Here is a 15,176-nt window from a genome sequence, read left to right as displayed (position 1 = left end):
AGGTCTTGCTCTCTTTTCTTCCCTCCTTTCCTGCCTCCCCTCCCTGCTCTCTCCCCAGTCCTACTCAATGGAAATGATGTTTCACCCCCAGAACACTGCAGTGGCAGAAACCTGTTACCAGTTTTCAGATCCTCAAATGGCAGATGGATGCAGCCTGCAGCCTCTCCCTCCATCCAAGATGTCTTCATCTGTCCCCTCAGGACCCCAGCAAAATGCTTTTGGCAAACACAGGAGGAAAGGATAAAAATTAAGTATAAGGTGCTGCATTTGTAGGGCCCTTTATGGCTTTGGATGTGTAATGATGGTTTAATGTCAGTCAAGAGACAGGTAATTAGGAGCAATCCGCTCTGATCACCCTTGTACATAGCCCCAGATAGCTCCTCAACACTCCCGAAACCTTGTTTGCTTTCTCCGAGGCAGAAATCCCACAAGGTCTGTACACTGCCAGCTGTCAAGCTAACGAACTGCCAGCGCGTTCCTGAATGGGAGGGCTCAGCCTGGCGAGGCTTCCCTAGAAGCCGGCGCTGTCTTCGCCCGCATGATTGCCTTTATCTAGCTGGTGCAGGAGCCACTCCTAATCTCGCTGCTGCTGGCCTCCGAGGGTCAAACAGGGGACCATCGCTACCTAAACAAATGAGGAGGATGTCACCTTTGGGGGAGACAGATAAGCAGTTGGCAGGCAGGCCACGGGGTAGAGAAGGCGCCAGCAGCCAGCGATCTTCAGAGGCTGTAAATACGTTACACTCTCAGCAGGGAGACGGGCAATATAGGCACCGAGAGGCCTTTGTTTAATGAGCTGTCAGAAAGCAGGCATGAAATTATGTTTGAAAACATGTGCAAGCTGCAGAGACAGAGCGGGGGCCTGTAAATGGCCCTCTTCCTTCGTGGTGGATGTTTAGAGCATCTTATCAGTCTGAGAACTGTCATAGGATGAAAGCTATCATTAGCAAACTAATGGTGTTTGAAAGCTACAAATTTTTCTCTCTCTTCTCCAGTTTTGACTTAAATGGATTATAGGAAAAAATCTTAATTTTTTTTTTTCCTTTCCTTGGGATTTTGGTAAACATGCAAATTGGAAGAGAACCAAAAACAAACCACAAAAAAGTGTCTCTGGAAGAACAAATGAAACAGTTATACTTCAAGTCTCTGCTCAGAACAACCACCTTATATTCTTTCCAATTCTGTTGAGACTCCATTTGAAGAGCTCTAATGTAACTCCAGCCACCATTTTATTTCAATCAGGCCCATAAAAGAAAACATAAATATGAAATAGATTGCTTTCCTATAACCTGAGTATTAGAATTAGTGGGTAGATATAATATCACTTCTACCACATCAGCTATCAAAGAGTAGAGAATAATTTTCCAAAGACTTGAAATTATCCTTGTGGGTCACATGGCTAGAGTTTATTTCTATTAAGGGTGAAAGTTAAAGACTTTAAAAAATATCTGTCAAGATGGAGAGGCATCACTGATTCAGAGCATGTTCGGGCCTCCGTTCTTAAATTCTGAAATGATGCATGAAGACTCGGTTGCCATGCATGGGTCTTTTACCTTTAGTGCACCAGAGACCTGCATCTCCCATCTCCAGTCAAACCAGGCAGCCAAAAAGGACTTTGCAAAACCTCTTTCCCATTAAAAGTCTCAAGACTACACTGAAGCTGCTTCAGAAGAAGTGGTTACATTCACAGGGACCTTACATTCACAGACTGAATGTAAGAAAAAGAGAAAGAAAAAGAAAAAGAGAAGAGAAAGGCCTGAGTAGGAAACAATAAAGTTAGATTGAAAAGGTAAAGAGACAAAGGGTAGAGAAACAGAAACACAAATAAAAAGAAAGAACCAGGCAGACATAAAAGACTTTTTGATTCATACCAAACAGTGGTAACTGACATTCATATGACAATTTGATGAGACCCAATTCCTGTCTTTATGCTTTTTCCCCTTTGCAAATGGGAAATGCAAAAGCAATATGCTGAAGTCAGGCAGTACAAGTAAGAGTCAGCAATGGGCCCTGATCTGGGCCCCCCAGGGCCCACATTCCCTCCCACTCCAAATAATCTTGATTTGTGGTGCCGGAGAAGACTCTTTAGAGTCTTTTGGACTGCAAGGAGATCAAACCAGTCAACCCTAAAGGAAATCAACCCTGAATATTCATTGGAAGGACTGATGCTGAAGCTGAAGTTCCAGTACTTTGGCCACCTGATGCAAAGAACCGACTCATTGGAAAAGAGCCTGATGCTGGGAAAGATTAAGGGCAGGAGAAGAAGGGGGGTGACAGACGATGAGATGGTTGGATGGCATCATTGACTCAATGGACACGAGTCTGAGCAAACTCTGGGAGACAGTGAAGGACAGGGAAGCCTGCCCATGAAGTCTTGGAGTCGGACACAATGTAGCAACTGAACGGCAACAGTGGCAAGATTGAAACGCTTGTATTGAATTTATTAAAAATAAAATTTGAATGGACATTTGTCAAATCAGATGTTTTTTCAACATTTATGGGGTTGATCATATGATTTTCCTGTGAAATCTATTATTATGGCTGATAAATCAATAGATGTCCTGAAATTGAAGCCTCTTTGAAAGATGACCCAATCTCAGTGCTTCCGTTTTCTCTCCTCTTTTCACACAAACCCATTCCAGTCCGGATTTGGACACTGAAACCCCACCAAACTTGTGCTTGTCAGTATCATCAACGCCCTCCATGTTGCTAAATCCAAATGTCAATCCCCATCAAAATCCACCTGTCAGTTGTCACAGCTAATTGCTCCCTCCCCATGGAAGTGATTTCTTCACTTGTCCTCTAAGACACTGTACACTTCATTTTCCTTCAGCCCCACTTGCTGTTCCTTCTCAGACTCCTTTGCTGGATCCTCTATTGCTTGATAACCTCCCAGCTTTGAAGTGCCCCAAGGCTCAGCCCATGAATATCAATCTCTTCTCCTCTCTCTATACTCACCCCCTTGCAGATTCTCTTCAGTTCCATGGCTTTTAGTAGCATCTAACTGCAAATGATTCTCTAATGTATATCTCCAGTCATGACCACTCCCCTTAACAACAGCTCATATATTTACCTGTTAATGCTGTCTTTCCACTCAGATGTCTAATATCTAGATTATCATGTCCCAAACTGAAATTCTCATCTTCTTCATGCACAGAACTTGCTCTACATATAGGCTTTGCCTTCTCAGGTGATGGAGTTCACTGTGCTGGTATCTAATGGGCTTTCATTAATTAGAAAGCATGGATTTTTGTGCCTAAATGAGTGTTTACTACAGCTATAGGACAGGATGGCTTATCCAGAAAGCTGGAGTCTGTCTCCATATTATAAGATCCTTTAAAGTATGAGCTAACCTTCATATATAGGGTTATTATACTACCTCTTTTTAAGTTCCACTATAATACTTTGACCTACAAAAGAACCCATCCTTATACACTTGGGGACTGTTCTCTTTCCTAATTAAAGTCAGATGGTCAGCTTGTAGGGTTTGGGTTTTTGTCTTTTTCCTGTCTTCCTGAGCTGCATCTTAACAGCTGTGGTGCGTTGCCAATGAGTTATCAGTGGACAGACATGAGGTTGCTTTATGATGTTAAACGACATATTACAGCGCTTCTTCTACAGACTACAAAAGCTGGACCTCATGGACAACACTAAATCTTGTGCAAGAGTTATCCTTTTAAAAAATACATGTTGATTGCTAAAATATAGCTGCACGATGCTTTTTGGCCATTTTCCTAACATGTGCTCTATTTCATGACCAGTGTTTTCATAGAATTGGATGATTTCCTTGGTCTCATTTTTTTGACAACAAACAACAACAGCAAAAAATTATATCTGACCTTAAATGCTAGAATGGAGGAAACATTAAAAAATAGCTAATTTAAAAGTAATGCCTACCAATGTAGTAACTGATTCAGGCAAGTCATCAACAGACGCTTAACCTGCTGGGTAATATATGACATGATCTCAAATTATCATCATATAGATTACTTGTTCATTACAATGGAGAGAATACTGGTTAGAGAGTGTCGTCTAACCATCTAACCATTTCCAATAACATGTTAGACCATCATTTGATGCCTTCTGATGTGATGGGGGAGTACATAACATCTCTTATTTAGTACACTTAACAAAAGTGTTTTACTTGAATATAATCACGAGTCAACAAAATGCACCAATAATGATTCTGTGGTTATGCAAGAAGAAGTCCTTGTTAGAAGATGTTTAGAGTTGAAATCTCATAATAAGCACAACTCACTTCAAAGGGCTCATTAGTGACAGAGAATGAAAAAGAAAAAAGAGAGAATGTGGTAAAATACTGACAGTTGTTGAATCTAGGTGAAGGGTCATAGATGTAATAGTCTTTCAAAAGTTGCTGTAGGTTTGAAATTTTTCAAAATAAAAAGTTGGAAAAAAGTCATAAATTAGTGGTTCCGTGAAGGGAAGATATCAGTTGTTACAGTCGTATGTCTCTGTAACTGGCTCTCGAGGCAATATTTCACTGAGATTTATTAAAAATGACAGAGGATAGGTCTATTTGAAAACTCTTGCAACTCTTTTTTTTTTTCTTTTTCAGAATCATAAACTAAACTGCTATTAAAACTGAAGATGTTATTTGTGGTAGAGTAATAATGAACATAGTCAACCAGCTACTTAGTCTCTCAAATTAATAGGTTCATTTGCTCTTTTTTTTTTAATTGGAGGAAAATTCCTTTACAATGTTGTGTTGGTTTCTGCCATACAACAATGCAAGTCAGCCATAAATATACATATATCACCTCCCTCTTGAGCTCTCTCCCCCTATCCTATCCCTCTAGGTCATCACAGAACTCACTCTTAATTCTCCTCCTTCACTCCCCTGTCCTCAAACCTAGTCACCCAGTCACCAGCACCAAGGATGCTGCCTATAGTATCTCCTGAGTCTGGCTTCTTCTCTCCATGCATATGTCAGGCACCACGTGACCACCTGGAGCACCCCATGTCTGTTAGCATGCTACTCCTCTGCATGGAAACACCTTCCTTCCCTTCTCTCTCAGGCAACTCCCTCCTCCTCGTTCAGGATCTTTCCAGGGGGCACCTCCTTTGTGAATTCAGGATGATTTGTTGCTCCTTCTACTGGTTCCCACTGCATTTTGTTTTCCTCAAAACATGTCTCCTAGGGCCCTGTGCTGTGCTCTGACCAGGTGTTCTGCTGACTTCCCCCCGGACTGTAACTCACGCACCTCTGCGACATGCACATAGATGGTGTTTAATAAAGGCTTGTAGAGTTCATGAAGGAACGAGTGAAGGCATGATTTGCTAAATGTAAACTAAGATAGAAAACCTCATTTTAACTAAGCGACAGTTCCTAAGGTTATACTGATCCAAGTTGTACATCTAATCTGTTGTAACATTTTTAAAGGTTTTTAAGGGAGTTGAGATATGGCCAATTCAGTGCACAGTGAGATGGTAGAAGGTAGTTGTTTTGAATACTGGATTTTATAAAAATAACTGTACAACTGGAAAGATTCTAGAAAGGAATAATTGTAAGGAGTGAATCTTAGGAAAAACAGAGTTGTCTGCATGTTGGAGTCTGAAAGAGTAAAGGATGGAGAAATAAGGGCAGCTATAGCGATGCTTCCTGGTGGCTCAGACGGTAAAGCGTCTGTCTACAATGTGGGAGACCCGGGTTCGATCCCTGGGTCAGGAAGATACCCTGGGAAAGGAAATGGCAATCCACTCCAGTACTATTGCCTGGAAAATCCCATGGACAGAGGAGCCTGGTAGGCTACAGTCCATGGGGTCACAGAGAGTCGAACACAACTGAGCGACTTCACATAGCGATGCTAGATATTGGCACCCTTCCCCAGCTCAAGCCTCTGAGGTCATACCCTATTGCTGACCAGGAGAATGTATGTCAGGATGTATCTGGAGTAGTCACTAGTAATGGTTGGTCTCAATGTGTCCCTTTTAGAAACCATTTAGGGGTGACAAGAAGCAGAATTTAAGTACTGTCACCCACTCTGGTTTAATGTTTTAATGCATCTGGTGAAAACTCATTTTGGTGATGAAAAGTAACAATTTCCAGAGGCCTTCTTCAGCATCTTGTGTAGCAGCACATAAAGGCATCAGAAAAGGGAGCAAATGGGAATCAAAACTGTGTGCGTTATGCTAAGTCGCTTTAGTTGTGTCCAACTTTTTGCAACCCTATGGACTGTAGCCCACCAAGCTCCTCTGCCCAAGGATTCTCCCGGCAAGAATACTGGAGTAGGATGCCAAAGCCTCCTCCAGGGTATCTTCCCAGCCCAGGGATCAAGCTTCTTATGTCTCTGTCTCTGCATTGGCAGATGAGTTCTTTACCACTAGTGCCACCTACAAGGGAGCAAATGGGAATCAAAACCATATCTAACATTAAATTTCACTTACAATATCAATGGATTTTAAAATGAAGAGGGGTGGGGAGTTATGGTTTAATGGGTTTCAGTTTCAGGTGATAAAAATGTTCTCGAGATGGATGGTGGTGATGATTGCATAGCAACATGAAGGTACTTAATGTCACTGAAATGTACAGTTGAAAATAGTTACAATGGTAAATTTTGTGTTAAGTGTATTTTACCCACAATTTTAAAAGATGAAGGGGAAAGTATGTTTAGTTAAACTGGGATATTTTTAGCTTTGTCAAACTACAAAACCTTTGAAAAGTTCTTTGGGAAATTCTGAGGGACCATGCTACTCAGCAACTGAGTTCTTATTGTTGGACTTCAGATCATTTTATGCCAGACTGATGTGTGATGTTCTGAGAGAAGATGGGCTGGGCTTATATGGTAAACTTTCAGCTACGTGGAGATATGGTTCAACAACATCAGACGTATGAGAAACATCATGTCTCCTTGAGAGGATCCCGATTCTACTCTGCTCAAGCTTCCTGGTCTGTGACAGGCAGCCACACCTTCACCGCTTCTTCTCATTGCTCCTGTCTTGTTCATATAACTGCCTCTGAAGCAGCCCTGGCAGATTTGAGGTTCAGGAAAGAGGAGTGTGCCAGATGTGGGATGCATAATTTTGAAAAATACTGAATGAATGTCTGTGTGTGCATGAGGTAGGTGCTTTGTAAAAGTTTTTTTTTTTTTTTTTTTTTGCTTGAGGTCTAAAAATATTAACCTGACTTCAGATCCTCTTCCTGTGTTTAAGGATTTGTTGATATGACATCTTTGCTGGTAGCACTGGTATTATGTTGAGAGAAGTCTGATAAAAGTTATTTTTAAAAACAGTATTCACTTTTAGAACATTTAGAACAAGTCTCTCCTCTCTTCCTTTAGATTTGTCCAACTTTTTCTCCTGATTAAAATTGTTTATCTGGACTCCAAATGTCCTTGCAGACCCTGCCCCTTTAATGTGTTCCCTGGGGTTGCACTGAGATAATGCACATGAAAACGAAGACCTTAAAGACCTCAAGTCATCAGCAGACATTGGGGCCTGATCGCTCCTTTGCTATTGAATGGATGCAAAAGGAAGCCTGAGGATGCATGTGAGTGTGCATTTTTGTTGGAAGAACATGTGGCATGCTCTCCATCACAGACTAGTCTTATAGACATAATACAGTGGTTTCTCTCAACAAGGGCTTTCTAGTGTTTGCCTGACAGCCATGTCTTCAAGCTGACAAAGCATTGTCTTCGGGCCAACAGCACGCTAGTCTCTAATCACACTTTCTTTTCCTCTCTTCTCAACATTTTGAGCACAGACCTCCCTTTACCTTTGATGGCCTCTGAGACCACATTTCTTCTGCTGCAATGGCAACATTCCCTGATGTACTGCTATTTAATCTGTTGCTGTGGGCTTCCCTGATAGCTTAGTTGGTAAAGAATCCACCTGCAATGCAGGAGACCCCAGTTTGATTCCTGGGTCAGGAATATCCCCTAGAGAAGGGATAGGCTACCCACTCCAGTAATCTTGGGCTTCTCTTGTGGCTCAGCTGGTAAAGAATGGGCGTGCAAAGCGGGAGACCTGGCTTCGATCCCTGGGTTGGGAAGATCCCCTGGAGAAGGGAAAAGCTACCCACTCCAGTATGCTGGCCTGGGAATTCCATGAACGGTACAGTGCATGGGGTCGCAAAGAGTTGGACATGACTGAGCACCTTTCACTTTCACTTTGCTTTCACTGTTGAAGCACCACCACTGGTAACGATAATAGCTTCCTTCTGTGCAGCAAGTATGTTGCATACGCACATTTCAATGATCACACAATCACTGATCTCAATCACATAATGAAATGATCACATGTCAATCCTGAGAGGTAGGGTAGGTATCAGCAGTTGCATTTTCAAGATGCAGAAACTGAAAGACAAGGATGGTGACATGGTTTGCCCAGGTCTCTCTGAAGTTTTTAATGATGCTGTGTCTGCTGCTGGAGACTTGCTGCCTGCATGTGGTGGGCCCAATTTGGGATCTTCAAAGAGGCAGCAGGTACTGTTAGGGGTCAGGAGATCCTTCTTTCTCAGAATTCTTTCTTATTTCTCACAGCCTCCTAAGAAGATCCTGTCACTCTATGAGCTAGAAAAGCAAGTCAAGTCTAATGTAAATAGCATCTAAAGTACACTTACATCAACTTCAAAAAAAAAAGAGGTGACATATAGTGCTGAGAACCGCTAACAACTCAAGAACACATCCTCCACCCTGTAAGAATCAGTCATATGTCATTTGGTACTCTCAGTACACTTTAGAAAGTTTTCCATTACGTTCTCTCAAGTACCCTAGCTACATGGATGGCAATAAATAACACTGCAAAGGAAATTCGAGGTCAACTGAAGTGGTTTAAAAACTAAAACTATTTGGAAATAAAAGGACAAACTTTAATTTATTAGAAATTAGCGACTACTTTTATCTGAATTCTACTTGATGAAGATTAAGAATCAAAGTGTATCCATCTCTTCTCTCTCTCTCCTCTTTTGGCAGGGTAAGAGTAGGAGGGGCTTAACATAAAATATTTAATTTTTACTGGAGTTGAAAAAGGCTGTAGAATGTTACACAGTATAGAAATGCAGCTGTTGGGTATTGATGATATATAACATATATTAGCACACATCGTGTGGCAGGTCTGTATAGTTTCAAGAGAGTTTTCTTCATATATGAACATAATTCCTATTATTATAATCCTAATAATAGGTTCTAATATTTGGACCCCATATTCATATTAGAAGAACTTCATACTAAGTGAGTTTAATTCAATAATCATTTGAAAAGTGATACAGAAAGAAACTGACTTGAAAGTCAAAGGATCTTCATTTTAGTCTCTACTTTGTTTCCCACTCTGTGGTCTGGAACAAAAGTCTTAATTTCCTTTGCCTCCATCTTCTCACCTTAAAATATGGTGCCCCCAAATGCTAATAGAGACCTCCCCACCACTAATTTCTTTAATGTGAAATTACCATGTGAGAGAAACTGTCAGGAACTCCAACTCTTTCCTTCAGTTGATCTGAGTCCTAGAAAAAAGATAAGCTAGCTATCAAACTGCCAACATCCACTGGATCATCAAAAAAGCAAGAGAGTTTCAAAAAACCCATCTATTTCTGCTTTACTGACTATGCCAAAGCCTTTGACTGTGTGGATCACAAGAAACTGTGGAAAATTCTGAAAGAGATGGGAATACCAGACCACCTGACCTGCCTCTTGAGAAAGCTATATGCAGGTCAGGAAGCAACAGTTAGAACTGGACATGGAACAACAGACTGGTTCCAAATAGGAAAAGGAGTACGTCAAGGCTGTATATTGTCACCCTGCTTATTTAACTTCTATGAAGAGTACATCATGAGAAACGCTGGGCTGGAAGAAGCACAAGCTGGAATCAAGATTGCTGGGAGAAATATTAACAATTTCAGACATGCAGGTGACACCACCCTTATGGCAGAAAGTGAAGAGGAACTAAAAAGCCTCTTGATGAAAGTGAAAGAGGAGAGTGAAAAAGTTGGCTTAAAGCTCAACATTCAGAAAATGAAGATCATGGCATCTGGCCCCATCACTTCATGGCAAATAGATGAGGAAACAGTATAAACAGTGTCAGACTTTATTTTGGGGGGCTCCAAAATCACTGCAGATGGTGATTGTAGCCATGAAATTAAAATTACTCCTTGGAAAGAAAGTTATGACCAACCTAGAGAGCATATTCAAAAGCAGAGACATTACTTTGCCAACAAAGGTCCGTCTAGTCAAGGCTATGGTTTGTCCAGTGGTCATGTATGGATGTGAGAGTTGGACTGTGAAGAAAGTTGAGCACCAAATAATTGATGCTTTTGAACTGCGGTGTTGGAGAAGACTCTTGAGAGTGCCTTGGCCTGCAAGGAGATCCAACCAGTCCATCCTAAAGAAGATTAGTCCTGGGTATTCACTGGAAGGACTGATGCTAAAGCTGAAACTCCAGTACTTTGGCCACCTCATGTGAAGAGTTGACTCATTGGAAAAGACTCTGATGCTGGGAGGGATTGGGGGCAGGAGGAGAAGGGGATGACAGAGGATGAGATGGCTGGATGGCATCACCGACTCGATGGACATGAGTTTGAGTGAACTCCAGGAGATGGTGATGGACAGGGAGGCCTGGCATGCTGCAATTCAAGGGGTCACAAAGAGTCGGACATGACTGAGCGACTGAACTGAACTGAACTGTTGAACTGACTCAAAGAACTTATAAGGAAAGTACAGAAAGCTTGATTTGGAATCCTTTTGCTCAACTTTTTAAATAATAGCAATATTATAATTCTGACTATTCTTTATAAATTTGGCTGGTACTCTAAGTGCTAACACTTTATATACAGTATTCCGTTGATCCTTACAATGTACATAGGGAAATAACATTATCTCCTTTATTATATAATCTGCATATATGAAATAAAAAATAATATTATTAGATGAAGAAACTAAGGCTTAGAAGATTAAGTAGCTTTCAGTGGCCCACAGACTTCTAAATCCAACTCCACCTGACTCTGGACATTTACTAACAGTGATTATATCCTAGGATGTAGGGCCTTCCTCTTCAAAAGATGTAGAAAAATATGAATATGTGAACTGTTACCCAGCAAATGTAAGTAAAAAGTTACCTTCAAACTAACAATTCATCGTGCATATACTTTCATCAGGCATTCCTTCCAATTTAATATTAAAGGTATTTATACTGTGATAGGAAAGGAAACATGATTTTTCATGTGTATTTCAAGTGGATAAAAGGGGGCAATGGTTGAATCCATTTGGATTCCATTCTGCTGCAGCCAAATCTGTAGAGAAACAAGGCTGTGATATAAATGACTGTACACTTGTACTAGAGGGAAACATATATAGTCTTTAAAGCTGTTCAATTTATATTGCTACTCAGTTGTTAAAATGTTGGTGGATGTAGCATGCATATAAATATGACACAAATGACAGCTGTAAAGATAAAGCTTTTATGTTGTAACTTCCCAATTTAAGCGCACAAGACTAAATTTGGGAGATAGATCATGATAATGGGTAGCGCCTACATTTTTATGAAAATGAATAAATGTCTTATACTATCAGTTTATTAACCTATAATGAGTAGATACTTTATCATCACTTTGTAGATTTTTTGAAATACCTTGGCACAGTTGTGTCACAGATATTGCAGACTCATCTAGTTGCTAAGAAATTAATTTTATTACCTAAAAAATTGATTTTCTCGGCACTCAATAATAGATTGGACTGAAAGAATGTGTGACTGATCCAATATACTAACCAGCTATATGACGAGTGCAGGCAGAGTATGTTCATTTATCTGGAGGAAATAAGAAGAGATAAAGATCATATACAGATAGGAAGGGAGATGAAAGGCAGTCAAAACCCTCAGGGCACAGTATGAGGAGCCTCCAGGAACAAGTTCCCAGGATTCTCCCACCTAACAGATATTATGGGAATGTTCCCTCTATAGGGAGGGAGGGGAGGTTCTCACAGGCGGTCCCTCATGTGATATCTTGTGGGCAGCCATTTCTGCAAAGTGAAATGGGGGTCAACATTAGATCCTCTGGCCCCAAGTTTACCACTGCAACATACCCTGTGGCTTGATGGTCTCATTACTTTGGTTTTGCCCAGAGATGAAGGTTTTGATATTGGGAAGGTCAAAAGTGCAAATATAGAGCTTTGGAAATAAGACTGTTCAAGGAATGACCTCAGGACATTCTCTGGGTTGCATAGCAACAAGCTAGTTGATAACCTGAGCCCCTTTTCCTCTAGCTAGAGAGGCTGCTCCCCACCTTCACTTTCAAAGAACAGGACCCAAGATCTCCAAGTGTGAGGCAGCTGGTACTGCTCAGCACCCTCTAAAATCTAGTACCTCCGCATGACTGGCACCTGAGCCTAACAATTCCTGTGTAAGGACTCTCATGTTCAATTTGGTAAAAGGAAAAACAACAGAGAGGGTGGTCCTGCTGCTCTGCTAGTGGCTAGGAGAATCAGAAGAACAGAGTATCCCTCTTGAGCAACACATGAGTAGTAGCATTCCCACCCATGACAGTCCCTGGCACGTTGTAGTTGCCCAATAAAAATTTGATGAATGACTTGAATGCCTTACATAGGTAGGAAGAGCCTATTTTGTGAGATGCAAAGGAACACAGTGCAGAAGGAATCCTGGCTTCCCCCGAACCCCTTCTCACGTGCGCTCATGCTCACAAGTTCCCCTGGAGATGCTGCAACTGAGGTACCTGAAGCAACCACCAGCCTAACCTCCCAAGGAATGACTAAATGAGCAGGTTGTGAAAGTGTAAACCATTAACCCAAAGGTTGGTCCATAACCTCTTCAGTCATCTCTAGACCCATGAGGGTGATTAACTGGAACCAACTGACCACGTCTGAACTGTTTCTCACAGTTTCTACCTCCTGCCGTTGAAAACCATAGCCAGAAGGCATTTTCCAGAAGACATTCTGTCTGTGTTACCCTGAGAAGCTGAAGGAAGGCTGAGAAAATGAGCCCAGACTCTCTGCCAGCTGACTTCAAACACATTCAGTCTCAGCTCACTGGGGTCAACAGGATTTAGCAGCTGAAGTGCAGTCAGAGGTCACTACAAATCAGCAGTCTTTGCACAGAGACCTTCCAGGCCGGCTGCTCCTGGCATCCATCCACATCCATCCAAACGGATGTGCAGACAATGTGAATGACATCTCCCGCTGCCCTTTAAAATGCTTTGGTACTAGAGCTCTCAGCATCCCCATCTTAAGCCACTCAGGTACACACAAGTCCGTCAGCAGTTCCAATTAGGGGATCAGAAAAGAAATGAGTAAGACTTCTCCCAAATGGCTCTAGCATGTGAAGTGAATGACTTGGATCTCACTAATAGATTTTTCCCTCACCTCGAGACAACGAGCCAGACAAGCACAAAGTGCCCATTAAAGGGCGAGCTGGCCTTATAGCTCCCTGCCTTCTCATCAAAACCATTTGGCCACACATCAGCTCTGGAGCCACTTTGCTTGCTGAGCTCCCAGCCTTTATTTTATCACCAGCAAACAAGGCCCGTGGCGAGCCAGTGAAATTATCTGCAGCCTGTGATCAAATTCTGCCATTTCCCCCTGGGTCCTCCAATTTGCGAAGATTTTCTAGGATGCGATGCCCGGAGAAGCTTTGAGCAACCATGCCAATTAGCACTGACCTTGAGCCTCGGAAATGAAGAGGAGTCATGCTGTGGGTAAAGGGGAAAATGGGTTATTGAAAGGGAAAACTCATCTTGTAGCACAAATAGTGCTTCTTCTGGGTCATTAGTACTCATATCAATAGAAACTTTACATCCTGGTATGAAAAAGTAAAGAGGTCCCCATATGGTGACTCAAGCCCTATCCCTAACTTGCTCACCAGGGTCATGCTTCCCCAACACTTCTAGGGGAAGGAGGAACCAAACAGAATTGAATATTGGTAAAAATATTAGCTAGCTTTTCAGAATAACAAACCTTCTAAAATTCTGTAGTTTAACCAACAAACATTAATGATCTTTCCCAAGCCTAAGGGTGTTCTTGCCTGGAGAATCCCAGGGACGGGGGAGCCTGGTAAGCTGCCATCTATGGGGTCGCACAGAGTCAGACACGACTGAAGCAACTTAGCAGCAGCAGCAGCAAGGGTTGGGTAAATGGTTGGTAGTCAGGGTTTGGCGCATCCCGGCTGGCCTGGTTCATGCTTCTGCAGTCAGTTGCCTGACCGACTGGGGCCAGGGGTGGAGGCGGAGATGGGAGTGGAGGTGGTTACTGCCTCAGAGCGGATGACTTGGCAATCTCACACTTGGTCTCTTCTTGCAGCCCAGTCTTTCCCTCATGATAGAGGTGAGGTTCCAGCAGGGAATTGAGGGCTAGGCTTGGAACCTGCCTGCCAGCACCTCCAATGATTTCTTATGGCCGAAGAGTCACATGGCCAAGCCATATCAAAGGGGTGGGGAAATACATCTAGCTCTTTCGTGCTACAAGTCACGTGACAACAGGCACAGCTACAGAGCAGGCTGGAGAATTGGAGCTGTCAGGATAACTCATTTGCCATGATGGAAGAAGGCAATGAAAAAAATAATTTGGGGAAAAGGAGAAATAGGGTCAAGGTGTTTAAGAGAATACAATTGAGTCTAACTCCTGCTGCCCTTCTTTTTCTTCTGCTTACACACTCTCTTCAGCCTTCTCCTTAAGCATTGGAAGGTTTAATGCATATTTGTCTAGAAAAAATTTGGCCAGGTCTGATGGCTGGAGTTATCATCCAGCCCATCTCTGAGAAGTGCTGTTGGCATCCCCCAGGCCCAGGACATACATATCAGTAGGCGGCATTGAGGCCAACAGGAGTTAGAAAGGCTCCCGGGGCAAAAAGGGACCTTTGAGCTGGGGGGGTACTCAGGCCACTCTCAGGGAGGAGTGAGGGAGTGAGGAGGAGACCCTTAGCAGCACCCCACGAGCCCTGATCCCTGCCTACCTGTTCTGCATCATCATTTGCCATTTCCTCTCAGGCATCTGCCGCCTGGCAGGCTGCACTACCTTCAGATCCTGAATCGTGCTATGAAAACAGCTCCACATCTGCACACACACCCTTGTCTAAAACAGCTCTCCCCACCCAGACATCTCCACTTTATCCTCCATATTTCAGTGTGAAGGTCACACCTAGAAGTGCCTCTTCTCTGTGCTTCCGGAAGGGAGCTCAGCCAGAGCACTCATCACTCTGTTGTAACTGCTGACTCTTCTGTC

Source organism: Ovis canadensis, chromosome 4, assembly GCF_042477335.2.
Source record: "Ovis canadensis isolate MfBH-ARS-UI-01 breed Bighorn chromosome 4, ARS-UI_OviCan_v2, whole genome shotgun sequence".
Classification (NCBI taxonomy): Eukaryota; Metazoa; Chordata; class Mammalia; order Artiodactyla; family Bovidae; genus Ovis; species Ovis canadensis.
Note: the sequence above shows the minus strand (reverse complement) of the source record.